At 38.7% G+C, this 27,937-nt stretch overlaps 1 long non-coding RNA gene across 7 annotated transcripts in view; it reads right to left on the bottom strand.

Moving 5' to 3' along the window:
• The window catches only part of LOC107033065 (uncharacterized), a 620,890-nt gene that overhangs the window by 570,517 nt on the left and 22,436 nt on the right, over positions 1–27,937 (bottom strand). The window lies entirely within an intron of this gene.

Here is a 27,937-nt window from a genome sequence, read left to right as displayed (position 1 = left end):
AGCTTGTTAGTTTAATTAGGTCCCATTTTTTAATTTTTGCTCTTATTTCTATTGCCTGGGAAGACTGCCCTAGGAGAACATTGCTAAGATTTATGTCAGAGAATGTTTTGCCTGTGTTTTCTTCTAAGAGGTTTATAATGTCTTGTCTTATGTTTACGTCTTTAAGCCATTTTGAGTTTATTTTTGTGTATGGTGTGAGGGAGAGTTCTAACCTCACTGATTTACGTGCAGCTGTCCAGTTTTCCCAAGCCATTTGCTGAAAGACTATCTTTACTCCATCAAATATTCTTTCCTCCTTTGTCACAGATTAACTAACCAAAAGTCTGAGGGTTTATTTCTGGGCTCTCTATTCTCTCAAAATTAACAAAGCAAAAATCCTATATTCGGAACTACCCACAAATGAGTAACTTTGGCGAAAGAGATGCAAACTTAAAGGTAGACAACTACCTACTTAAGGAGACAACTCCATTGTTATTCAAAAGGAATACAAAGTTCCCTATGAGAGGGAAAACTTAATTTAACCTTTCAACCCTTTGCTCCATATTTATTATGTGGTGATAATAATATGAAGGATGTTGTGAGGATTAATAAATTCATTTCTCAAGCTTTGTAGATAAAAATTTGCTCCACAAGTACTTTATTTTAAGAACTATGAAATGGTTTGTTTATTCCAGTGTCCCATTCAGCCATTCCTTCAACCTTATCTCCCAGTTCTGGGTTTTGAGATGAATATAGGGTCGTTTAAATGACTGCTAGCAACATTTGAGGATTATGCATTTTTAAGCACTGGTTCACAATGAATATGTGACCAGATATATGTCACACAGGAGAAAGTCAAAAATATAATCCCTAAGAGGTTAATGACACAAATTGTACTTAGAGTTTCAATTTGCCTCAATAATTCTGAACACTTTAGAATAAGTGACTTTGGCCTTAGTACCCAATGTCTGTCAATACAAAGACATCCTGATTGGGGGCCTATCAGAAATAAGTTAGGGTTTTGTCTGGGAGGCAGCAAATCAAGCCATAAAATTCAATAGAAATATATACACTATGCTCTTCATAAAGACAATTAAAGAAATTTCTTTGAGTAGTTTTCCTACAAGCAGGCAATAGTTTATATCATTTCATCTATACTCCTACGCCTCACCTACTTTTGGAAAAAGAGCACAAACTTGGAATAAAGCTGGCCCACTTTCAATAAAATTAAATTCTGTTTTGAACTAACAACTCTGGCCAGTTTATGATAACTCTAAATGTATTCATTCATCCCCCAATTGCGCACCAGCTTTTTATACTTTCCTTTTCAAAGCCACAGTAATATCAGTGGTCAGAGTAGCAACTGAATATTCTAAGCACTCACTATCTATTTTCTCACTGAATCCTCACAACAACCCCTAGGAACTATCATTATCCACATTTTATAGGTGAGGAAACTGAGGCCAAGAGAAACTGAGGGATTCCCTGGGATCCCATTCCTGGTAATTGGCAGAGCTGGGTGTTGGACCTGTTTCTAAACCAGGGTGCTACAATGACATTAACAAATGTAAAATGTACACTCTGTTGAGTTCTACAAAGAAAAGGTATGTGGCCTTAAGACTGTCTATAATTGAGATTTAACCCAGCCAGGGAGTAAAAGACACTTGAGCTGAAATCTGAAAGATAAGTAAGAGTTTATTAGAGAGAGAGAAGCATCCCAGGGAGCAAGAACAATAAATGTCAAGGCTCTGCAGGAAGAGGGAATGTGTGATGGCAGAAAGAATGAAATGAGACTACTGGGGTAGGGCCAAGACATGAAGGAGAGATTAGAGAGGTCAGAGGCATCAGACAATACAGAGCATTTGCCACAAACTAAGGAGCTTTGTCTTCACTTTGAGAGCAATGGATAGCGTATCATTGGAGGTGTTTAATGAGGATAGGAGGGAGCAGGAGGCTCACATGATCATATTCACCTTTTGAGACTATTATTCTAGACCCTAGAGTAGAACAGATTGAAAGAAGTCAAGAAAAGATGTCTGACATAGAAAACAAACTATGGTTACCAAAAGGGAAAGGACGGGACAGGACAAATTAGGAGTTTTGGATTAACAGATACACAGTACTATATATAAAATACATAAACAACAGGGTTCTGTGTAACACAGGGAGCACATTCAATATCTCATAATAACATTTAATGGAAAAGAATCTGAAAAATAATAGATATAGATATACATACATGTATAAAACTGAATCACTTTGCTGTACCCCTGAAACTAATACAACAATGTAAATCAATTATATCAATTTTTTAAAAACTTTAAAAAAATTTAAGTTAAATAAAAATAAAATAAAATTGCAATCTGGGGGGAAAAAAAACTGATGTCTGGGGCTATTATATTGGTCCAGGCAAGAGATAATGGCAGTGACTGAATAAAGTTGCTGGTGGAGGGGCTGGAGATGAGTGGGCACAATCACGAGCTATTTGGGTGATGAAAATCAACAGAGCCTGGGTAAAGGGAAACGAGGGAGAGATCAAGGACAGGCAACTCATAGGTTTCATTCACGCACAGCTTGAATCACACAATGTACACCAACTGCAGGCTGATGGTTACACGATTTCCAAAGTCAAAGGCAGAGCCTGAGGAAAGCGAGCCCCCTGAGTCAGGTTTGTGGTTTCCCCATATATCACAACATAAAACATAGAAAACTTGCTACAGAAGGTTAGGAGTTGCAAAACATCCCCCCAAAGGCACCTAAGGGCTTTGACTGAGGACTTCAATCATTCGTTTAAAAATCAAATAGCTCTGATTTTAGTAAACAGACTTTTTCAATGAAGGGGCTAATCTGGTTTTGCTCTAGGCATCATTTCAAACACTCTCTGCATAAGTATTTCTGAGTCTCAGTTTGCATCTCTAAATCAAAGTACCAAAGAGATCTGGGCCCACTCCACCCCACCAGATGGGCTGCGGGCAATTGCACGAATCCAACTCTTTCCTTCCACTGTACAGGGTTCTCTTCTGTGCACAACATCCCAAACCCCACCGCCACACCCAGTGGGCAGGACATTCTTAGATGCCTCACAGAGAAGAGCCCAGATTACATAATGTAAATAAGAAATACACTTAGAGGTAGTTTCTTTCATTAAAAAGATGGTTATAGCACAAGTCTAACACAGAGCAGGTTATCTTGTTTCTAAACAACTAAGCCAATTTCTTTCCTCAGGCACAAAGACCTACAATCCAAGCTAATGGCATTATGGGAGCACAATATTCTAGAGTCTTAGGACTAGTCCAGAGCATCTGTCTAGCTTCTATTTAGTTTTTGTTAGTCTCTATTTCCTTATCTGTACAATGGGTATAATAGGCACCCAATGAGAATTGAAGCACGTAATCCATGAATGACACATTGCTTGAACAGAGGATGTTCTTTAGAATGTTCACTATTATGATTATGCCCCATCCAGTGAAATTCAGAAAAGAGGGTAAGAACACTGAGGTCAGAGAAAAGACAGCCCTTAGCTACAGGAGCTTCACATTCTAGTGAAAGAGACAGGGGACAAATGAAGGCTTGTAATGAGGAAGATCAGTAAAGATACTTCATCATGCCCTGGGCCCTCTCCTCCCTTCCTTCTCCCAGCATTTTCACAGCTCCAGCCACAGGAGAGTCCCCACGGAGACAGGCAAAAATCTGCAGAAGGAAATCTGAACACTGATTTGGTAGAAAAAAATACTAGACATCCAGAGACCCTCGCCTAAGAACCTGATGAAACAGATCACTAAACTTAGCTGTCTCAGGTCCCCATTCCACAAACAAAAGGGTTATAATTTCACCTGCACACAAAAGCACATTTGCACTGAGGGAGAGGATAAGATGAGATGCTAAGTGAACTGGCCACTGAAAAATAAAATCAACTAACCCAGTGTACATTAAACACCTACTACGTGCTCAGCCATGAAGTGACTGCTGAGCAGAATGCAGAATGAGTTCATGCGAGGTCCCAGCTTGGGAGCAAAGAATGGTTCTTCTTTGGGTGGGACAAAAAACAGCAGTTTCAAAGCTAAACAATACCAGGCAGAACAAAATAAAATGATAAATGATGTAATGGAGATGATCATGTTACAGGATTTTAGAGCAATGAGAGAAAAATAAAGGGAAAGCTTTATAAAGAACAGAAGGCATGAGTTGCATCAAGAAAGATGATCCAATGGAGAGCAGAGGCTGTTGTTGTTCCAGGGACAAATAACCTCACAGTTGACCCAAAGGTGGGAATGAGCCAGGCATGTCTGGAGGAAATTTAAGCATCTCTTATGAATATTAAAAACTTACACATAGCTTTAAAGAAGTGTAATCTTTGAAAACCTCACCTAATCCCACTTCCATTTCCTCACTTAAATTTCAGAGCAGGTATGACTCTGCACATGAGCACACTGAGACCAAGAGAGGTTCATTTCCAAACCACAGCCAAGCAGCACAGTGGGGACAAAAGTCTAAAGCCCAGATATTTTCACTTTCTTATTTCTAGACTTATCTTGGATATTATAGTCTCAGACTCCATGAGGAAAAAGTAAAATACTCTCATCTCTTTTCACTTCCTCCATGAACTAAAAGAAAGCAGTCAGGGGTCCCAGAATGCAGGCAACTGGCATGCAGCTGAAGGTTTCATCTCTCCTATATTATTGAGACAATACAATATTCCTGATAACCCTACGTATGCACTGTCGTATCTATGTTGTAGGTGCCATCTTCTGCCCTTTAGAAGAATACACGTTAAAGGGTCACAGGCTGCTCCGGCATCTATAATGTGCTTGTCCTCTGAGTCTTTAGTTTCCAGGGACATCACCAAATATTTGCATGTTGCTCCCAGTCAATGGTGTTGCCAAATCTTTCCACTGAATGACAGTCTCGTGAAGGCTGTCTTGCTTCTTAGACTATACATACGTATCAGCATTCTTCAATATCGAAAATGCATACTTTCAAGATGCTTTTTTAATGCATTTGAAAGGTAGTTCTCAGGTGACTGACTGGGATTTTGCCAAGTCAGTGAATGACAGCAAGTCAATCCTGACCAATCAAGTTCTACTTCAAATTAGCAACATGCCACAAAAGTAGACAAAAACTGGATCTGCCTTTAGCTGGCAGATGTGCCCAGGTGGTAACTGATCTCTGGACAGACCTTGCAAACCAAGTGAATCCCACAACCTTCACGTCACTGCGGGCTTTTTTTTTCTTTCTTTCTTTCTTTCTTTTTTTTTAAATTGAAGTCCAGTTTACAATGTTCTGTTAATTTCTGGTGCACAGCATGATGTTTTAATTGAAAGCTCTCTGGGTGAGTAGAGAGAGATCCAGGAAATACAAATGCATTCATGTGAAAGGCAGCGGCGACCTTTGCCTAAGGTCTTCACACACACCATCATTTAGGATTCTCATCTCCCAAATGCCTTGAAATAGCTGGAAATTATGCAGGCTGGGCCATGCTGCAGCCTCATCAAAAACAGACTTGTACGTCTTTCCCCCTGAGGTCACATGTTAGGTCACCCAACAATACACAAAGCCAGCCAAAGCATCAGTTCACCCCATCTATATGTGGTCCATGATGGATGGATGAGAAGAGATTAAACAAGACCCCTTTCTCAGAGGCTAACATAAGTTACAGTCCCACTTATGTGTCAAGCCTAAGTATAATATTAACATACACATTGATCCTGCGTTTTCGGAAGGAGGGGGTGGAAAAGGATTTCTAATCATATGCTACTGCATGCAAAATTTATCTAAGTAAATAATTATTTTTAAACCTCAGATTTAGGCAGCTTTACCATTACACAATATGCTAATGTTTGACAATTACTAAGTGCGGGTATCAGCCAGTGGTATTCTTTTTTTTTTTTTAGTTTAATTTAAAGCAATTTGACATGGAAAGGTTATTACTTTAGTTGCCAATAAAAGCTGTACTTTTAACATAAGTGTACAGTAGGCCCCAGGGTACGTGACTATTATCTTTTCTGCAATTATGTGGTGTTCTACATAAATGTTAAAAAAAAAAACTTAGAAATATCAAAAGTACTAACTTAGATACAATACGAAAGTTGAAGAGAAAGAGAGCAGAAAACCCAGTTATTTCAGACACAACATGGGTTGAGGTTTCCTCCTAGAGGTTATATTGGGAACAGCACCAGCTGGCTTTGAATAAATTAATTCAAACTATATCTTAAAAACACACACTTAGCAACCAGAATATCGATTTTATGAACATTCTGTCTTGAGATGCAGTTGTTCAATTTCACAAGCTAAATGCCATTAACAGTAAGAGCAAGTCTCTGAACCAATTAACCTATTTTCTGGAGTTGCTGTGCCACTAAAGTAAAAAGAACATTTCTCAGATGGTATTTGCCATCCTAAGATTTCATATGTCCCTGAGAAAAGAAAATAATTTATTGCTAGTAATTGGGTAATCTAAACTTTTCTTCTTCCCTTGATCTTTTAGCAAGATAGGACTTTAACAAAACAAAACAAAACAATAACAGTTTGTTCTTTAAGAGACAGCCAGCCACCCGACGCCAGCTCACCTCCTTTCACCTTTCTGCATTTATCTCAGAGGTGTTCCTATTTAACTAATGGGGGAAAGTCAAGGGAAAGAGGCTAGAAAAGAATTTAATCAATAGCCCATGTCAATTTTTCATTATTATGGGATACTCCCTTCCTATAATAGGAAATTACTCAAGAAAAGTAAGGCCAGCAAAGACAGGGACATTCACCCAGCCATCTGCTTAATAGGAATATTTAATCCATCAAAGGAGGCCCAACAGGGGCTCTTGGGCTGAAGAAAGTTCCACATACTGCATGTGAAAATGGTTCCATGGGAGCAAAAGTGGTATGTAGACAAGTATTTTTTAAATACTGCATAAATTATGACTTATTATTATTAACATCACATTTCTTGAGAATATCCCTCTCTAAAAGCCCTGACATAAAAACCTTAAAAGCACTTCCTTATTATGACTCAAGAGAACCCAATGGGGGTAGGTATTGAACTTACAAGCATTTCCCATATGAACATGTCAAGGTTCCATCAATAGCAGTGGTCCTACTGTGAGTACAACCCCAGTCAGTCTGCCTACAAAACACCCAGCCTTCAAACAGTAAGGCAGTTGGCATCAAAAGCTTTCTGTATATGAATCCTACCTTCATAATTTCCAAGCTGAATAACCTCAGCTAAACTACTTCTTGGTGTGAGTCAGTTTCCCTGTCCATAAACCGGGGATAGCAGTTCTGACTCTGTCATAAAGTTTTGAGGACTGGCTATGATGATGCATATTAAGCACTTAGAACTTAGGACATTGATAATAAATGCTATTTTCATATATCATGATTGCCTTTTGGCACATACTTACTGAAGCCTACTTTAGTAAATGTCTTCTACTCTTCTTCTAGGCACTCTGAGAGAAGCCCAAATAAATGAGTCTTCCAGGAACAAGGTTGGAATACAACTCAAAATACTGATAGGATATGTTTCCAAAGAATCCTCCACAGTAAGTAGGTTTTTTATTTCAAGCGTCCCCTTTTATTGCCCCAATGCAGAACAGAGGAGACATGTTTTTAAATTTAGTAACTTCTATTTTGACTTCTTCAGTGACCCCAATGATCTGCTAGTCATCTTGCCAAGGCAGAAACTCGCATCACATGAGAGGTTTGTGCGTGAAAATAAGTCACTTGCTAATGAAGGTATCTAGTTACCTGCCCAACATCCACCTCCCAGCCACCATTATCAACAGTAACTTTGTCTGAGATCTGAAGGGATCATTTATATTTCCTTATCATTTCTACTTCACTGTATAGGGAGAACTGCACACCATGGAGATGTCTGCAGATTTGTGACCGTAAGGGACTACTATCACACCTTAGCATTGTTCGACGTCTATCCCATGAATATCCCTTTGGATACTTATAAAGCTATTATAGAGATAACACTATACACAGTTTCAAAAGAGAAGAAAGTGAGGCTCAGTAACTGAACCACAATGATCCATCAGTACCTCCACAAACTATCCCAAATTTAACAAGGAAGAGCCTGGCCAATGTATACATGAGACTTTCATTTTGATCTTAACTATAAGTCTTTCTTTCAAACCCTACTTGCTGGAAAAGTAGGACATACCATGGTGAACATCTGTTAAATTTGCCTTCCTCCTTCCTGTAATAACATCCCAGTTTTCCTTTTCCATTCTCAGTTCATGTGACTTATTAGGACTAACCTACCCTCAGCTCCAAGACTGGGCATGGGTACTAGGTTTGGTCAATCAGAGCACACGTACCTAGGCTGAAGACATTGGTTCAGGGACTGGTATGCAACACAAGCCTGACTACTATTCCATGTCTACTGGACGTATTAGAAAAAAGAGGCTGTGTTGATCCTAGAGTTTGGTCCAATTCTAGGTTACAAGTCTACAGCATTTGGAGATCTTAAGTGAAGAGAACCTACCTGCAAATAAAACCATCACAGAGGAAAGCAGACCCAAAATAGGAAGAAAGCACATTTTTCTATCAATATTTAAGTCCCTAGATTCAGCCATACCTAAAGCAATGCTATCCCCTAGACTCTTTTGAGTTCTGTGAGCCAACAAAACCCCATTTTAAATTACATCAAAATGGGTTGTGCATCTTGGCGTCCTCTCTAATACACTCATCCAGATGTGCCTGTATCTCTGAACATGGTGCCCTCCTTCTGAGTTGTGACCTGCCTCAGTGCATGTCTCATGCAGACAGCAAGGGTCTGGAGAACTGACATGCCCTTGGTTCTCTTCTGATCATTCCTGGTACATTTCTGAGTCCTTAGGCAGTGTGGATGATAAATAACAAAGATGATGCACTACCTAGCCCACACCATTTCTTCAAAAGGAAAGCCATCTTTCTCTTCTCTCCCATGCTTGACTGAAATAACTCAGGTGTCACCTCTGCTAATGGGAACAAAGCTGGCTGCCCCATTTGGATGTCAGAAGACTCCAAGTGAAAGGGAGCCTAGCCCGTAAGACTACTGAGGGAATTAAGTTGCTTCTTTTCAAATTTGGGGTTTATTTTATGCCTATGTGTACACAGAAAAAAGTTTGAGGCTGGGACCCCTAGGATGGAAGGATTCCAAATTGCATGGCACGGCTGTTACACCTATAACATACATGTGCATCTACTGGGAAACTTTCTAAAAATATTTCTCATCAAATTAAATACACTAATGTTTATTTGCAAACAGGATTCTGGTCTGGGAATTGGTCACTCAGGAAGACAACTTAGGATCCAAAGCTAGGAAGAAAAGGTCAGAGGTTGAGAAGGTGGTCTTGGCCAACTAGGTTGAAGTAGGGTACTAGCATTTCACAGTGGACGCTGGAACATTTCTGAGAAACAGAATATGGCAGAGATTCAGAATGTGGCAAGAGGAGAACTTCAGTATAGCAAATCCTAAGAGTCCTTGAGGAGAAAGGCAACAGCCAATTAAAGATGGCCTGAAACTCAGAGATGGACTCTTTCAGGCTCAGAGAAAGCAGCTGTGTGTCGTATCATCTTCTCTATCAGAGAGCCATGGGCCTGAATCTGCCAGAGCTGTGAGCTCTGCAACTTCAGGGAAGTTGTTTTCCAAACCTCACTTTTTCCCCTCAGTGAAATGAGACTAATGATACCTTGTTCAACTGCCATGAGGATTACATGAATGAGCCCCTGCATGTGTGAAACACTGCGGACACTGCATAACATATGGGAAGTGCTCAATAAACATGAATTAGAAGTTTAGTAAAAGCGTGGTCATTCACTCTGAATAAAGTGATTTCAGATCAGCACTTAGTTGAAAATGGTACCCACTCCATGGTTTGACTCGAGAGGCACGGGAAGCCATTCCACTTCCAAAATATGATCTCTTGACCTCTTTTTAAAAATAAGGTAAGTAACCCTCTTCCCTACCCTCTCACTTACTCCTCCACAAACATCACTCACCCCTACTCTCCACCCATTCTTGAGGTAGGACATCTTATTTTCAAGAATGTACAATTACAATGCACACATTTTGTCCAGGAGGGATTAATTTGCAACTCATTGCTACAGATTCATTAATTTATCAGTTTAATTTGTTCAATAACTCTCTTATGGTTCAATTTCTATCTGTAAATTGGGGAATGATAATGGTACATACCTTACATAATTGTTTGCACATTAAATAATTCATGCAACGTGTCTGGAACTCAGTAAGTGCTCAACAGATGTTGGCTCATTTTGTAATTGTTGCTATTGATTGTAAGTGATAAGCTGCAAAGTCTCATGGTTATGACTGTAGAATTGAAAAATACAGAAGTAACAGGAAGGAAAGTTCTGTAATGCAGGGAGCTGCCTAGTTAAGCAACACAGGGGATGGGGACCAGAGATAGTGTAGAAAGGCATGAAGGCAGGATTTCTTATACCCTTTTCTGTTACTCTACTTCTGAGATACTTCTACTTCTACCCTCTCCAATCCTAATATACCATTTGAGAAGGGGGGGAAAGAAAACAATCTCTTCAAATTTCATTAAATGGTTCATAAGCCACTTTTTTTCCCCTTCTAAGTAAAACCAGACTGCAAGATATAAACACTCCTAATGAAAGATTTTCTCAGCTCTGTTAATTAGTGTCAATTGCAGTGGTGGTTTTTGTTTCAAATCCATTCTCGTTCGTCACTTTACCCTTACATGATGCTAGATGAGACTGCAGTGGACAAGAGGTAACCCCTAATGAATAATCCCCAGGCAAAATGGTTTGGATGCATTCCTGAGGGCCCCAGGGAGGTTTGTTTATTAACCTCATATGGGAGAACAACACGAAAAAGTGAGAAAGAGGCATACAATGAGCAACCGGATGCAAAACTGTCAAAGTGGAAAGGTGTGATGGAGAATAGACATGTGTTTAAAGTGCATATGCTGACATCTCTTGTAGCAAACACCAAGTTCTGTGGTGGAGATTCCGGTTAGGACTGGATGATTGTAATGGCTAACAGTAGGAAAGATACCTACATAAACATCATTCATCTTCCCTCATTCATTCAACCCATATTTATAGAGCTCCTACTTGGGATGCAGCTCACAGTTTTACTGGTAAGACAGTCATCCCAATGAATCATATGAAAGAATGAATGAATAGATGGATGGATAGGTGGACAGACAGATAGTTAATGGTACTGGGTTAAATACAAGAAGGTTAACTAAAGATGAGATGACAGTTCACTATAAAGGAATGACTAATTTAGGGAAGGGAGATTATATTCTAAAATGACATGCAGAACTAAGATCCAAGGGGTAGGTAGCAGTTAGCCAAGGAATGTTTGAGGAAGAAAAGGCACCAAGAAGAGTAAGAGTCTTCACTACATGGAAGCAGAACTCTTCCTTCATGCCTGCAACACCAAGCAGCAGCCAAGGAAACCCAGCAGTTGTGGGAGGACAGCTTATAATTATAGGTCCTGATTCTGTCTCTGGAGTTGGTTGGGCATGGCAAGATATGGTGACTCTAAGGTGGGATGAGGCAAGATACGACAATGTCAGTGCTCCTCCCAGTTGATAGAAGTCATGGCTATAGGAGATGTAATCTGTGGGTGAGAACAACTTTCCGGAGTTCTCATTTTAGCTTAAATAAGAAGATAAATGACCTGTAACACTTGCTGTAAAGACAGGGAGCTGACATGTAAATGTTAAGCTTCAGAGTAATGATATCCCTTCAAGACTATTTATGTTACAGTCACATGTGGCTTTGGAATGAAAACCAAATGGCAAACAATAAAAGTCTTTCAAGACAACCAGTTCTGCAAATAACTGTAATCCTGAGCGAATGCTTCTTCTTCCACTAAGTTATGTGCCCTGAGTGGTTCCAAAGCCCAACAAAGGCCTTCGCAGTGCTAGACTTGCCAATGGCCAAGAGGATGGCAATGAAGATTATTTCAGTTTCCTTAACTGGACACTCACTCACCCAGCTGCTTTACAAATCAAGACTTAAATCACCTCAGTTATATGTAAAGAGTACAAGTGTCCACATGTTTCAATTTTGGAGTTTTGAATTCTAATTTAATTCTCAGTGCATCTATACCAACACATTTTGAACATTTTAAAATAAAGCTGAAGCAGATGCTGATTACATTAACAGAGAGAAGCAGCACTGTTCTTATTTAAGCCAGAGTGGGTCTCCTAATATGCACCTGCCTGGTCCACTCCCCACCCTGCAAACAATATGACTATGCAGCCTCTGAACGTGGCCCTTGGGAACCCTCCAGGGTTCCAAAGAACCCAGTTTGAAAACACAGCCAACACTAGCACAGATGTGACTGACACCTTCAATGCCAGTTACCTCCTCCTGTGCTGAAATTACAGTCAAACCAGGCTCTCCCAGCTTTAAACCTTCACAGTAAAGCAACTCTGAGGTAGACCCATCTCAGAGTCAATCCATAAAGCCATTTGAGTGTCACACTAATCATTTTAGCTATAATCCCTACCTTAAATTTATTCTTCTCCTCACAACTTGAATGTACCCAGAAAAAAGAATTTGTGGTGTACTGCATTTAATCTTAATAAATAAAGTAAAATCTATTTTCAATTTTAGATGTGGCATGGTTGCCATATTTTTTACATAAGAACTAATTTCAGGAAAAAGACCCATGAATATACATTTGCACTTTGTAGAGAAGTACAAGATTTATCCAGCTCAAGTAAGTAAAGCAGCTGGCTAGTAAGTTTCTTTAAGTGACTTCATTCATTCACTCACTCTAATAATATTTCCCTTTTATTTTTTTTTTAACTGGAGTATAACTGACTTACAATATTATATTAATGTCAGGTGTACAACATATTGATTCAATGTTTTTACACATTATAAAATGATCACCATGATAAGTCTAGTTACCATCTGTCACCATACAAAGTTATTACAGTATTCTTGACTACATTACCGATGCTGTACATTACATCCCAGTGATTATTTATTTTATAACTGGAAGTTTGTAGCTCTTAATTCCCTTCACTTATTTTGCCTATCCCCCTGACCTAAAATATTCTTTGAGCCTGTACTATGCCACTGTATCCCTGGAAAGTCTACACACCTCATTTGTTCTTTCAGTCATGGCAACATACATTCATCGTGTGCCTGTCACATGCCAAGACCTTGCCTTCAGGGAACTTAGAGTCTTTCCAGTTAAGAAAGATTGCTTTTGGGAAACAAATCAACTAGAAAATTAGAAATGGTGATGAGAACTATGAATAAATTAAACAGGGTGAGAAGATAGACCATGACAGTGTATATAATAAATAGAGCTAAAATATTTTTGGAGACCTACCAATATAGCAATTGAAACCTGTTGAAAGCACAAGAAACAACTTTCGGAGGCAATGCCAACAAACCATATTTAGCCCCTTCCCTGAGCAGCAAATCAGCTGTATCTGGAAAATTCTTAGATTTCAGCACTTAGTAGGAACTACAAGAACTACATTTCTAAAGCCATACTTTTTTTTAAACTGCTGCTCAGGATAATTACCACACTATCATTATGATATTCCCGTATCTCTCAATCTATTCAAGTAAGTTAACATACGATAACAAGTTTCAGGACATAGACACATGAAAAGGAAAAGAAAAATTCACTTGGCAGAGAAAACAGTGGAGTCAGGAGATAGAATTGTGTGATTTAATTTAGAGTGAGGACTCAAGATTCAGAACGGACCAACTAGTAATGGCTTTACAGGTAAAATGTTCTTGGGGAGATAAAACTGCCATTTGAATAAGCAGCGGCTGTATTTCAGATGGGCAGAAGAGCATATATAAAGGTACTAAGGCTATATGATCTACCTTTCCATCTATCTGTTTGTCCATCGACACATTATGGTTTCAGTCCCTGTTCCAAGTGCTTTGCATACCTTATCTCATTTAGTCCCTAAAATATTCAATATGTAGCAAACAACTCATTATTACACTCATTTGTTTGAGACTGGGTTTCTTTTAAGTAGAGCAAAAAATCAGATTTTAGGTGAACGTGACTTACCGGGATCAGCAGAACCCAGACAGGGTGAGAACAGTGAGGCATCCAAAAGCAAAATTTTAGGAAGCACTCCTTCTCAGGGTTGGGCAACTGGCATGACCTTGATGGTGAATGTTTCCTTAAATTCTGCCCTCTAGGTGCTTCATTCTCCTCATCCTAGTCCAGATCCTTGGGCAAGCTCTTAGAACAAACCTGTAATGTAAGGAGTGAAGCAGGACAGTGAAGCTGAGAGACCAGATGGAGAACATGGTCCTAGGAAAGTCCAGCCCTGGGCTGATCCACGGCAGGAGTGGTGTTCTGGAACAACACAGAACGGCGCATGGGTGCTGGCCTTTTGTACCCCCTCTATCCACTCTATACAAGGTCACTGCCCGCCCTTGAGAGGCACAGGTATAAGCTATTAGCTGCTGGAGTGGAGGACTTGGTGCCATGGTGACTGAAGTGGATCTGGATGGGGCACTAATGGCATCTAATACATTATTTTGAAGAATCATCATCTAATATTTAATGAAGGCAGCAAATCTTTAATTGCTGTTCTCGAGGAAGTCCTGATGGATAGCATATGCCAATTTGCCTAGTGTAAATACTCTCACCAAGGCTGATTTTGAGCTACCAACATGATCTGTGAATGTGCAGTTGCAAGAGAGGCGCCCAATCTCCAGGACCAGGGCATGGCACTTCAGCAACTTAGCAGTCAGAAGGGAACCAGAATTTGACTACAGGTTGTCTGACATCACACATCAAGGCAAATCCACAGGGTCACAGAGCACAAAGCAGCCAACTTTTCCTGTCAAGAGCCAGGTAAGAAACGTGTTCTGCTTTGTGGTCTCTTGTCACAAATACCCAATTCTGCTGTTGTAGCATGAAAGCAGACTACAGACAGTATATAAAAGATATGGCTTTGTTCCAATAAACTTTATCTACAAAAGCGAGCAGTAGTTCACACTGAGATCATGGGTTGCATTTTTGTCAACATCAGCTCTAGCTGTTACTTAATATTTTTCTTAATATTTGTATAATAAATAACATCTGCTACTTAATTGTTGAACAGGGTCAACATCGCAGTTGGGGAAGAGAAACACCTAGAACACAAAATCTGCCTGCCCCTAGGCCTGGTCCCATTACAGAGTCACCCAAACTAGACTGACAGGTCTACTGTTCAGGGTTCAGTTGTTCAAATCTGAACCACTTTAGCAGAAAAGGATGTAACACATGGAATTAAGGGCTTGCAAAATTGTTGGAAGGGCAAAAGAAGCTGGAGAAGCAAGGCAAGCAGCCCACCGGGGAGCTCCTATATCGCCTCCCTCAAGAATGTGAGCAATCAGGAGGCTGTCCGTGGAACTTTTGAGTTCAAAGACACAGGGACACAAGCATGGTCCAGGATCAGGATCACCACCACTTAACCCACAGGAAGTCAGAAAACGGCACTAGAACACTGCTGCAAACAAACCTAACACCTTTAGGCTCAAGCCTACCAGGAGCAAGAGCTGGAGCAACAGGAAAGTGCCCCTCCCTTGCTTCCATCTTCCAAATACACCTGCATGCACCTGTGTGAACCTAATTTTCTTTCAGAACCCTAGCTGCAAGAGAGTCAGAGAATTGTAGATTTTAGATACTCAATTGATGACTCTAGAAGAAAGATGAAATAAATGCTAAGTGACAGCTGACTGCATTCACCACAGTAGGCATCCTAGGAAATACTTCATTTGATGAGAACTTAAGGCTACTTGCCCAATAGGCATGAGATTTCCCTACGACAAATCTAGTTCCAATCAGAAGTTCCTGCTGGTAAAGGAAACACCATTTGTGACCCTAGATACACATACATACACACACACACACACACACACTCTCACTCTCTCTCTGTCTCTCTGTCTCTCTCACATGGGCCTAGAGTATATGATGGGATTAGTGATGTGGATCAGAAGTTTATAGGTCAGGGTTGGAGGATGAGAGTCTAAGATGCAGGGGAAGAACTGCATCATGCACAAAGAACTGGGTCAGGGAATATCAGGAGTGGTGGCAGTGAGTAGAAGTAGTAAAATGAGGAGCCTATAGAACAATAGGAGTTGTGAAGGGGTAAATGCCAAGGGAAAAACTGAGAAAATGTCTTGCACAGGTCATTCATCTTAAGGGAACCACTGCTTTGTGACCGCCATATCTGTTACTAATGGAAGAAAAATACTAGCATCGTTCCCCGAGGTCAGAGATGTGTGCAATTAAGTAATACTAAGCATGTTACAAATACACAGTGCTTTACAGACTGCAATTCATTAAGCACTGCCATGAAAAAAAATTTATGAGTCAGTCGAAATGGAGCTATTTCCTTTAAAAATGTTTTGCATTATGAAATAGGATCTAAACAAACATATGCTACATACATGTGATTATGAATTAAAATAACAAAATATTCTTGAATCCACCATGTCGCTTAAGAATTTTACAGCTGGAGCTGCCTGGGTGTGTTCACCCTGGTATTTTTGACCCATCCTTCTTCTTCATTCCCAAGCTTATGATTTTTATTCCCTTGCTTTAAAAAATACATAGTTTATCACACATACATGTCAACTGAAATTATTCCAAGTTTGCATGCCTCAATTTATTTCTAATTGATAGAAATTAGTATTATTGCTAACAAATGTTTTTCAAAACCTATTTTCAGAATTAAAAAACAAACAACAGTCTTCGGTATTTACAAAAAGGATGGATAAAAGAAAAGCAGGTATCTTCCTTCCATGAATGTTTAATTCACCTAATAATTCAAGCAACTCTTCATTTAAAAAAATCACTTAATCACAAAATCCTTTTAGACATATTAGCCAACTAAAACAGTGGCTAATTTCCACTGTTTTTCACAATGGTGAGCCAGTCGCATAGTTAATAAAATTAAGCTTCCTTCATTTCTCTCACGTTCGCCCCACAAAGGAGAGCTGTCACCAACAAAATGCAGCCCAAGTACGTGGCTGTGCTGGTTTCCAGGACTTGAGCCATCACTGATTTGTCACACCGCCTCTTAACAACATATTTGTATTTTGCAAAATGCGTAATTTTTTTTTAGCCCCTGAACAAATATATTTACATAACTGTGTCTAACAAGAAATTACATTTAACTTCTCAGAAATGACAATAACTAAAACCTGAACTGCCAATTCCACTTCATTAGTGTGGAAGAAATGCATTCCAAATGTTAATAAAAATTCCAACATGCTGATAAATTAGAGCTTCTAAGGAGCATGTGACACCTTGGTTAATATATTCAACCTCAATTATATTTCTCTTCAGCACCCTGTTATCTGGAACCTTTGCTGGCAATCAGAGGTGCTGTTTTTCAGCGGCCAATTTTCTAGATAATGTAGCTTATCAACACTGTGGGTAAACTTGCCAATGGAATCAGGCTGCACTGAACCACACACACGCTAATTGCATCCCTTTTTTATGCATATTTACAGACTGTCACTTCAAAGAAATCAGTGGCCCATTGAGGCACCCAGTTAGCTGGAAGAATTGCCTCTTGCAAATGAAAATTAGCAAACAAGCCAGTGATAAATATGAAATGAACAAAGTAGAAAAATCCTGTTTTGTTCCGAAACTTCCTTGTCATCCCAATTTACACTCCCAAATAGAAGGAGTTTTGAACACAGGATGTGCCTTTTGTTTCAAATGAAGACAGAAAGAATTCTTCCTTCAACCCACTAACTAGGTAAAAGCCTATTAGCTTTTTCTCTCCTCTCCCACGCCACCCCCACCCCAAATTTCTATTCACATAAACAGGTTATTAAATCCCGTATTAGATTTGCTTTGGAGTTTGAATAGACAAATGACATGTTAACACTTCAGAAACAATTAACCCCGGGAACTTAATTAAGTTCTTCTGACTTTAAGGAAGCATATTTCAAAATAATATTTCTAAACTCTCCAAGTTTGCTCGAAAATAGCATTGCTTTCCTTCCTAAAGTGTTCATAAGTTCTCTTAACAGAAGGAAGCTTTGCCTGGCTATATATGGATAAAGGTTATGGTGTTATGAGCCTGCTCTAATTTGACTAACTCAGGGTGAGTATAAAAAGAGACAGGTGCCAAAAAATAAAACATTTTTAAAATTTCCTAAAGCTCCTAACATTGGCCATGTATAAAAGAGAAAATGATTTTATAACTATGTCCTGGGAACTCCACACAAACGAAAGCACTGAGATATGGGTTGTGTGTTTGTCTGAAGTCCTCTCCCTTGCTTTTTAGAATGACATTTTAAAATCTTTCACCACTAGGACAATGTTTTTAAGGCAATATTAGGTTTTGGAAAACATGTCATTTTAATATAAGCAGATCATTTTAATATAATTTAAAATAAACCACATACCAATTAAACTATAAATACTTTCAAAGGGCTTGTGCCAAACTGAGCAATTCAGAATGGCAAAACTCAACAAATAAATGGCACTTAACGTCTTAGCTTACAGCCCAGGTTCAGTGATACTTTATTTGGTTTGGAGTACTGAGCATCATGCCTGCTGTATTTCATAGTTTCAACAGACTCCTAAATTCCTCGTCACTAACATGAGATATACAATGTCATTGGAGAGGTGTTTTTTTTTTCCTTAAAGAGCACAAGCAACAACATAAATATTGATACAAACACTGCGAAAACATCGCTATTTTAAGAAACACACTACACCTACATGCCTACTGCTCATTTCCTCCCTCAGAAAACAGGGTTCTGTAGTAAATTAGCGTTCATCTGTGTGCACTAATTTAGACAATTGTTTTATATCGCTTTCCAAATTGACATATCACTGCGTATTGATACTTGTGTCTCCCAGCCCAGACTGGGAACTCCCTGAAAACAGGAATATAGTTTTGCGGAAAGATGACTAAGACATAGACCCCACCACCAAGCAGTTCAAGATGTAGGAGGGACAGAGAAAGACGCTGACTTCCGCAGCTACCCTGTACCAGGGAGAGGAACAAAGAGCTATGGGACCCAAAGAAAAGACCGGTTAACTCTGCCCAGGGGTCTGGGAAAGAAATCACACGATTGATGACGTAAGAATCAGATCTTAAGAGATAAGTGACACTTCAATGCAGCAGGGAATGACCTTTCAGGCACACCAAGTAAAACAGAAGGCAGAAGGGTAAATGGACCAGTCGTGGGAGAGATTTTTGGCAATGCTAAATCTTGGCGGGGGTGGTGGGGCCGGAGCATCTGCAGTATAAACAGAGAAAGATTTGAATTCTGTATGCTGCTGTCACCTTTCTCTTTTGTATCTTTTGCTCTGGGGAAGGCAAAATGTGGGGAAGGCTGTGGGAGCACTTCTAAAACAGAAAAGTGCTCATGAAGACTGACCAAAAGACAACCTGATTAAGAAAAAAAAAGTCTAACAATTTTAATTTTTCAACTTCACCTGCAGTGCTATCCAATTATATAAATAACATATCCACCCAGCACTGCTATCGAGTTTGTCTTTAACACAGTAAGACTGATTTCACGAGACACAAGATCTTATCATGTTACTCTATATGGACACACTGAGGACCATGTCTCAATCACTCATGAATCAACTAAATACTAATAAATTTCCCTGTCTCTTAAAGGGGCTAACTAAAATCTGGCTCCATCTTTAGTCCTCAAAATATTCAGAGGAAAAGACAGCAAGCATATCTAATGTGGCAGAGTTTATCTAAAAACCTAGTTTATTGAAAATGGTTTTGAATTTTAACATTCAAAAAACCTGCAATGGTGAATAGGCCAAAAAAAAAAAAAACCTAACAAAAGAAAAGGTATTATGTAATATCAAAGCTAGATGGTTGGTTTCAGAGAAAATTTTTCAACCGATGAATACATCATTCCCTATTTCTTGGTTATTTTATAATACAGACACTGTTTATGTCCAAGACATAAAAGGTAAAAGAATCATTGTAATAGTAGTAATAATACAATAGCAGCTAACAAGTTTAGCACACTATCTGCCAGGAACTGAGCCAGTGACTTAACTTACAGTTTGCCATCTAATTGCTAGAAGATTCCTATGAAGGAAGTATTTTCAGCCCTGTGTTTCAGGTAAGAAGAAACTGAAGTCTCTGCCCTTGGACAAGGCTGTGAACTAGCTTATGGCAGGGCCAGGATGCCAATCTGGGCCACCCTTTCCAAGCCTAGGAGGGTAACCACTATAAGATGCTGCTTCTTGTTAAATAATGTCAGGCTGTTTCTCTCTTTCAACATGAACTTGGCTGAATTCTGTTTGGAAAAGAAAGTTCAAGCAGGAAGGAGAACAACAAGGGAACAAAAGGAGGAAACAGAGAGAAGAGAAAGAGAGAAGAAAGTTAAAGAGAGGACAGGGAGGAAAAGGAGGAAGGAAAGGAGAGGGAGGGGAGGGAAGAAACGGAGGAAAAGCCAGTTAAAGCGAGAACCTCATCTTCCTAGGTGTTCCTGTAACACTTGCTACTCCTCATTCTCCACAGTTTCTTTTTAATCGAAGTATAATTGATTTAAAATATGATGTTAGTTTCAAATGTACAGCCAAGTGACTCAGTTATATATAGATACTATTTTTTTTCAGTTTCTTTTCCATGATAGGCTACCATGAAATACTAAATATTGTTCACAGTGTTATACAGGAAATCCTTGCCCATTTTCCACACTTGCTCATTACTTTTTCCCTTGGTCTGTCTCTCTGGTAGATCACAAGCTCCAAGACAGACCTGTATCTGTCTTGGCCGCCACAGGCTCCCCTAAGACTAGCAGAGAACTGGTAACAAGGGGGCACTCAATAAATGAATAAGTAAAATACAGTATGTTTTCTTTCCCTTCATGGCTTGAATATTTCACTTGTCAACCAGTTGTTTTCTTGTTCTCTACAGCCTCAAAAAGAAATATATCAATGCACAGAATGACAAGGATAGGACAACTTCATTCTACTATACCAACACATGTGCAATCACAAATTATTTAGGTCTAAAGAGGGCTATTTTGCTGCGGCCATTAGTGAGACCTTTGTTAAGTACAGCAACTGGACTCCTGGACTCTAATGGTGTCCTAATTTTCTATTCATCTCTGACTGGATGCTGGACAAATGTAAATCAAACAGTAGAGTTCCCCTGCCTTCTAAGTTTTTAAAATACAACTCTCTGTAAGGCAGTTTGAAGATCCTGCCATAACCAGAAATGGCACCACTCTCAACATTCCACAGAGGTCAAAGATCATTTTAACCCTACTGTTGTAACCAAAAAAGTTTACACTTAACCCAACTAGGACTGTTCTTCAACAGGGATACTGCCCCAATTTATACTATCAATCAAAAAAATAAAAATAAAAACCCCACAGGTTTCAAAATATAAACACATGCTCTTAATTCACATTTGCAAGAAAAACATGTTTGCTTCATAAACGAAAATAGCTGTTAAAATGCGTGTCAAGGATGTGCACCTTATATTGCTGAGTTTGCTTTTTTATTTTTTTGGCTTAAGCTTCATCAGACACCTGTTTTATACTGAAATCTTCATGAAAAGGTTTTACTTTTTTCTATTTTTTCCCTTGCTGTTTTTTTTTTCTTTTCTCTTTCCCAAGCCTTTTGCTTTTTGGATTAAAGCTGTAATTTTTATCTGTATTCTCAGATTCCTCTTTCACTGGTCAGAAGGAGAGTTTTTCTTTGTGTTAGAATTATTCACAGGACCCATGGAATGAAGGCTGAGTACAAAATAAACTCCAGCTCAGGGCAAAAAAAAAAATGTGTTGTTTGAAGAGGGTGGCTCTGGCAAGTTCGCCAAGCTCAGGACGAAATAAACAGAACTGGAACTAACTTGGGAGCAAGAATATTCTCCGAGCAAGCAGCCAAGCTGGTAGCCAGAGCAAAACAGAACGTCCTGAACATCTGTTTTGTTTTCATTTTAGGAATGTGGAACACCTTAGTCCTCACTGATTGTTGTGCTCTGGGTAATCCATTTGGACTTTTGCTAAACCCAAAGAAAACCTGGGACAACTTGGATAAAATGTGAAAATGCAAAGCGTTTACTTAGTATTTAAAAGAAAGAAAGAGACAGAGAGAGAGGAAATAGAGAGGTACCTTTGAAAGTTTTTAAAAATTAGGTAAAATGCAATTTATCTTGACTATCTTTGACACAAGTCACCCTATAATTGCCACTTCTGCACGGTGTCTGAATTACGATAGTACAATGTGGCTGTTTAAATGCCTATACATTTGTCTGAAAAAGAGGAAAAAGCCACAACATTGTCTATTAAATGTCAAAAAGCCTTTTCTTTAACTATAGATGGCTTGGACAGAACTCAGGAAATACTTCAGTTGGAAAAGAAATGTTAAAAGCTACCCTTCAAGCTCTTGGAAAACCTATTATCAAATGTTAACACCTTTAAAAAAAAAAATCCACCAGTATCCCGAGCTAGATTACATATCTTTGTTTAGCAAAGGGTGATTGATCATCACTGAAAACTAAAGACAAAATAACAATAGATGCAAACTACCGGCTCATTAGAAATTGTGATGCTTACATTAAGAAACTGAAGAACAGGTATCTGATTACATGTGTTCTCTTGAAACAGGAACCACAGTTACTTACAGAAAATGCCGAGCATGTTTCTCTTTATCACATCTCTAAGTCAAAATGTCAGCACTTTAGATGCTGCTAGCTGTCACTGTGCATGAGAGCGTAAGGAGGAGGAAAAAAAACCAACATAACTTTCCTTCAGAAGAAAAACAGTGTAGAAAAAAAAATATACAGTGTATATGTATATGCAGACAACCTTTCACATCTTTTTCTCGGTTCACAGGACATAGCAAGAATTAATTAGCACATTCCTAAGTCATTTGCCCCAATTTCCTCTCTAATGTGTGTATCTACAAATAACTACAGATTTTGTAAAGAAAGGAGACAGAAACCAGAAAGCTGAGGTCAGAGGCAGAAGCACAGATGTACAGATGTACGTATCAACGGATGTTCTGTGATTGTGTCTCTTTGTGATGCATAATTACAAACGATTTTAATGTAACCCCTTCACTCTGAGCCATCCTTTTTCCCCCTGTTCTAAATACAGTACCTACAAACCCCCCAAATTCATCTTTTACAGACTTTGAAGATTAAAAAATTTCTCCAAAATGCCACATGTCAGTCAAAAAAGAAAATGATTGGCTTTTAAAATTACAATTTAAAGCACAGTGATGAGAGGGTATGTTTTCATTAAAATTTAACCCCTTTTTAAGCTCTTGTGTCTAGGGCTTTGGGGAACACACTGAAAACTTGGGTTTTTAACCTGCATATCCTTCTGAGAAAAAAAGAGCTACAAAATAAAAAGCACAGAATTACAATGAACAGTACCATGTTAAATATAAGGCCATGTCCTTTAATACAAACCTCAAAAGTATTCACTGCTCATTGTTTGAAATATGCAGAAAAATCAAGAGTCTGTCACTTCGATCTGTAAATGTTTAGCAATTAAATCTAATAAGTATGCTTTAGGCCACACATGTATGGGAACCTTGTTTTTTTTAATGGAATCACTCTATACCCTCTGAGGGGAATCATTTTCTATAAAGTGCAATCTTTTTGCTAAAATTCACACTAAAATTCAATTAAAACATGATTTATTTTAAAAGGGTAGACTATGTGACAAAATAACCCATAAACATAACAATGTCATACCAAGAAACAACTGATGGTTCAAAACACTTTGTATTTCCCTTTTTCTTTGTGCCAGCCTTAAAAAGCACTAACTCCTGGCAGTCACACAAGTCTATACATGTGATGAAATTTTACAGAACTATATAAAACAACAGTGTGCATCAAAAAGACGACAAAATCATGTAAGGTCTATAGTCTCAATAGTATTTTGTGAAAGTCAGTTTCTCACTTTCGAAGGGTACTATGGTTATGTAAAATGTTATCATCAGGGGAAGCTGGGTTAAGGGTATGCGTTACCTCTCTGCTGTTTTTACAACTTCTTACATATCTACAATGATTTCAAAAGTAAAAGAAAAAAATTACCTCTCTACCGGTTTTATAAGTCTGAATTCCCAGACACTGTGTTGGACTTTCACAGTGCAAGGAATCAAAGAGATTCTAAAATTTAGATCTACAATTCTCAAAGAAACTGCTGAAAGGTTCAGAAATACATCCTTCAACTGACTCAGATTAGAGGGAAGTGTGGTTCAGTATTATCATCTTCCAAGTTCTGATCAAGAGCATGTCTTGAACTGTCTCTGATTGCCTTATCCTTTCTTTGCCCCAAACTCTATACCTATCCACCTTCCAGGTAGAAACAGTGTCTCCCTCACATCTCACAGAAGTCAGATTGAGTGGTTAAGAGCCTATATTCAGATTGCTTCTCTGAACCTACCTGCCTGATTTAGTCAAGTTGCTTAAACTCTCAAAGCTTCAGTTTGCTGACCTGTAAAAGGGGGATGATAAGAATATTGACTGCACGGGGTTGCTGTGAGGGTTAAGCGAAGAAATGGGCAAAGAACCTAACAGTCAGAGAGTACTTTATCTAGGTCAGCTGGTACCTAGTGTCATGCTTCATACATGCTCCCACTATAGTGAGTGAGTGAAGGATAAGGAAGAGGAAGTCTGAGCCACACAGTTTCCTTTAAATGCTGGCCCCTCCTCTGTTAACTACTCGATCCACCCTCTCTCCAAGCCCCAGCTCCCTCATCTGTATGAGAGAATCATGATGCAAAACCAGGAAGAGTAAGCTTTTTTTGAAAGTGTTGTATCTAACACCACGTTACAAGTATTTCTTCTAACTCTATTTTACTGCACTGTGAGATCCTGATAGGCAAAAGTCAGGTATTATTCCAGCTTTCTGTCTCCTACCTTATGTCAGCACTAAGGAGATGATGCTCCATCAAGGTTTGTTAAATGGTAACTTTTAAAAAGCTAACGATTGAAAAATAAAACTCACCATTTGAACCGTATCACAAAGGATCCCAGGAATGAAAGAGACATTTACAGAGCCACTTTGGTTGCTGAAAACTTTTTCCTTTTATGATTATGCTACCTCTCTAAGTTGTCAGAAGGTGAATTTGTAAAAGTAACCCTCCAGGGTAAGTTCCAAATTCCAAAGCCCAGTCACCCTTGCTGGGAACGCTCCAGTCCTAGAGGAACTAAGGAGGTGCAAGTTCCACTGATGCAGGACACCACAAATAAATGATAACACTTCCCTGTCTTTATTAACATATTCCAATATGCTACTGGTTAAATAAGACTCTTGAAAACTGAAGAACTACCACAGACATGGCCTTGGATGCCACGGTGCTCTGTAACATTTATTCCTGAGCTCTCACCTCTTCCTCACAAAGGGGTCTCGCCACAATCCTAAAGTCATTTGGACGACTGGAAAATTGCAATCAGGAAATAGTTGGTTTTCTGTCATGTCTTTATCGACTGTAACTCGTGAAACCCTCATACAGATAAATCCAACACCACAATAATTCAGTATTTTTTCTCCAAAACAAAACCATTAGCATTTTATTAGAAGAAATATTTCATCTCCCTCACTCTCTTTTTAAACACGCCACAAATGCAGCACTCTGTGTGGGTTGTTAGAAAGTCAAAGAATATAATTTCTTGATTAATTGCCATACACAGGATCCAAGTTATGCACAATTTTGGTAGTTAACCCCACCACCTCCCATAAGCAGTCCTGCTCAACCTTCCAAACAAGCACATTTCTGATAAATCACTTGGAGCTGTTTGAATGGATCAGGCTTTAAGTTATTTCTTGGGATAGATCATGTCATTTTCAATGTGCGGGAACTACAGGAGAGAAATTCCACAGTAAACTTCTGCTGTGGTATCTTCATTTCCCTTGCAGGCTTCGGGGAGTCTCAGTCAATATTTCTTATCTTATTTTTAAATATCTTGTGGCCTCAGAAATGGATGGTGATTCAGAAATTACATCAAGAGTCTAAAGATAGACTTCAATAAACACAGCAGTTCTATAATAGGAAAAGAAAATGCCTGTTGGTTTGAAGACTATTAGGAACCAAAGAGTTATTCTTAGTTAGGCCAGTTACAGTCAATATCTCCAAAAGCAAGTTACCTCTTCTGCTCAACCATCCATCCATGTAACTGGGTGCTTGAATATAAATCACAAGGGTCCCTGGATACTGGTATAGCTGAATTCTGAGCTATGGATACCTTTTTATGGACTTTTTTCCCCACCACTGGGGAAAAGAAAGTTCTTGGGACAGTTTCCATATTGGTTATTTGACCAATGGAATGAACGATTTCCCCAAAACAACAGGGCTGACAGCAGTAAAGTCAGAGCTGGAGGATGCTCTTTTATGCCATCCTACCTCAGTAAGTTACTATCCCATTTTTATCAGGCGACCTCCAGCATGAAAATTCCTTGCAGGTGATGCTATATACTTCAATTATGCAATTCTTTTTCCAGTACACATGTAACTATAAAAAGTATCTGCCTTTATTTCAAATAGGATTAGTCAACCTCACATAAATGGCAAGTAACTGGCCTCTCTCGCCTTCATGGCCATTTCAGACCATCAGACAGCTCCTCCATTTCTCTGAAAATTTATCTTCTTTAACACTGGACGTGTGTTTCCCTAAACGTGAATTTATTTGGGATTTATCCAGATAACCCTCCCTTCTTTAGTTCAAAAACTGGGGGGGGGGACAAGAATTCTGTTACAGATGACAGTCAATTAATCATGACTTTCCAGTAAAGAAAGAAACACCCTTGGTACCCTTTTCTTGAGTCTCACATCCTTCTAATTCCGGGTCAATATACGTTCATTTAAAATAAAGAAAATTGCATTTATTTTTACTATTCTTTTTGGCTTGTATTATTGAAATGTTTCATAAAATTATATATATATATATATATGTATATATATATATATATATATACACATATATATACACAGACACACACACACACACATAAATACCATATAGAAAATACCATAAGGAAGTCTCCCTGGAGCCTGTGCCAAGTTCTGTTTGCTTTGTTGTTGTTGCTTAGTCTTTTTCCTTTTTAAGTTTCCCGGACCATCCTGGCTTACCTTATTATTAGACTACAATCCATTCCCTAATTGACTCTTAAAAAAGTGTTTCACTGAATATGCAAAATGAGAATGAAGAGGGGGAAAAGGAAAAAAAAATGGGCAAAAATGTCCTCTAAGTTTTCCTACACATATCCTATAATTTTCCAGTTGGCTTAACCACTCAACATATTTAAATAACCAACCAACATATTTATTTAACATTCGGCAGATGGACATGATAGAAACATCATGATTTTCAGATGTACTTTTATAACTGCAAGGTTTTCTTCGTGCCAGGATCACAACAGGTTCTTAAGGTAAAGCTGCCCCTACCTGCTGTTTCTTCGATATGAGAGCAACTCGCAACCTCAACATGTCCACTCAGACTAATTTAAATCCCTGACATTACAGTGGAAATCAAATCATTCCCTTCAATCTATTTTTTACCCACAGCATAAAAGAGACTATTTTACATGTTAATAGTAATCTGATGTGGTTGTATAAATCTGATATAAATATGATACTCTGTTTGGAAATGATGCTAATTTAGTTTAAAATGGAGATTACATTTCAACTTGTAAAAGAGCAGGATGGAATATTAGTATTCATGGCTGTTATATAATTTCCCTTTACACTACACAAGTGTTACTCAAAATCTTTTCTGAGCCTCTTTGTCCAAAGATTTCCCATTCTTCCTATAAGAAAAAGGACTTCTCTATTTAACTACAAGTTAAACAGGTGGTACAGACCCTTGAAAAAAGATTAACCACAACATTATAAATGCATTTTTGAAGAAACATTTAAAGTTACAGTGTAATAAACTGAACAGAATGTCATAAGAATGTCAAACTGGGCACAGTAAAAATAAATGTTATTCCCAAGGAAAATAAAAAGTCTGCATATTTATGTAACATTCAGCAGATG

The sequence above is a fragment of the Vicugna pacos genome, chromosome 17 (assembly GCF_048564905.1).
Source record: "Vicugna pacos chromosome 17, VicPac4, whole genome shotgun sequence".
Lineage (NCBI taxonomy): Eukaryota > Metazoa > Chordata > Mammalia > Artiodactyla > Camelidae > Vicugna > Vicugna pacos.
Note: the sequence above shows the minus strand (reverse complement) of the source record. Positions and strands in the feature narration are given on the sequence as shown.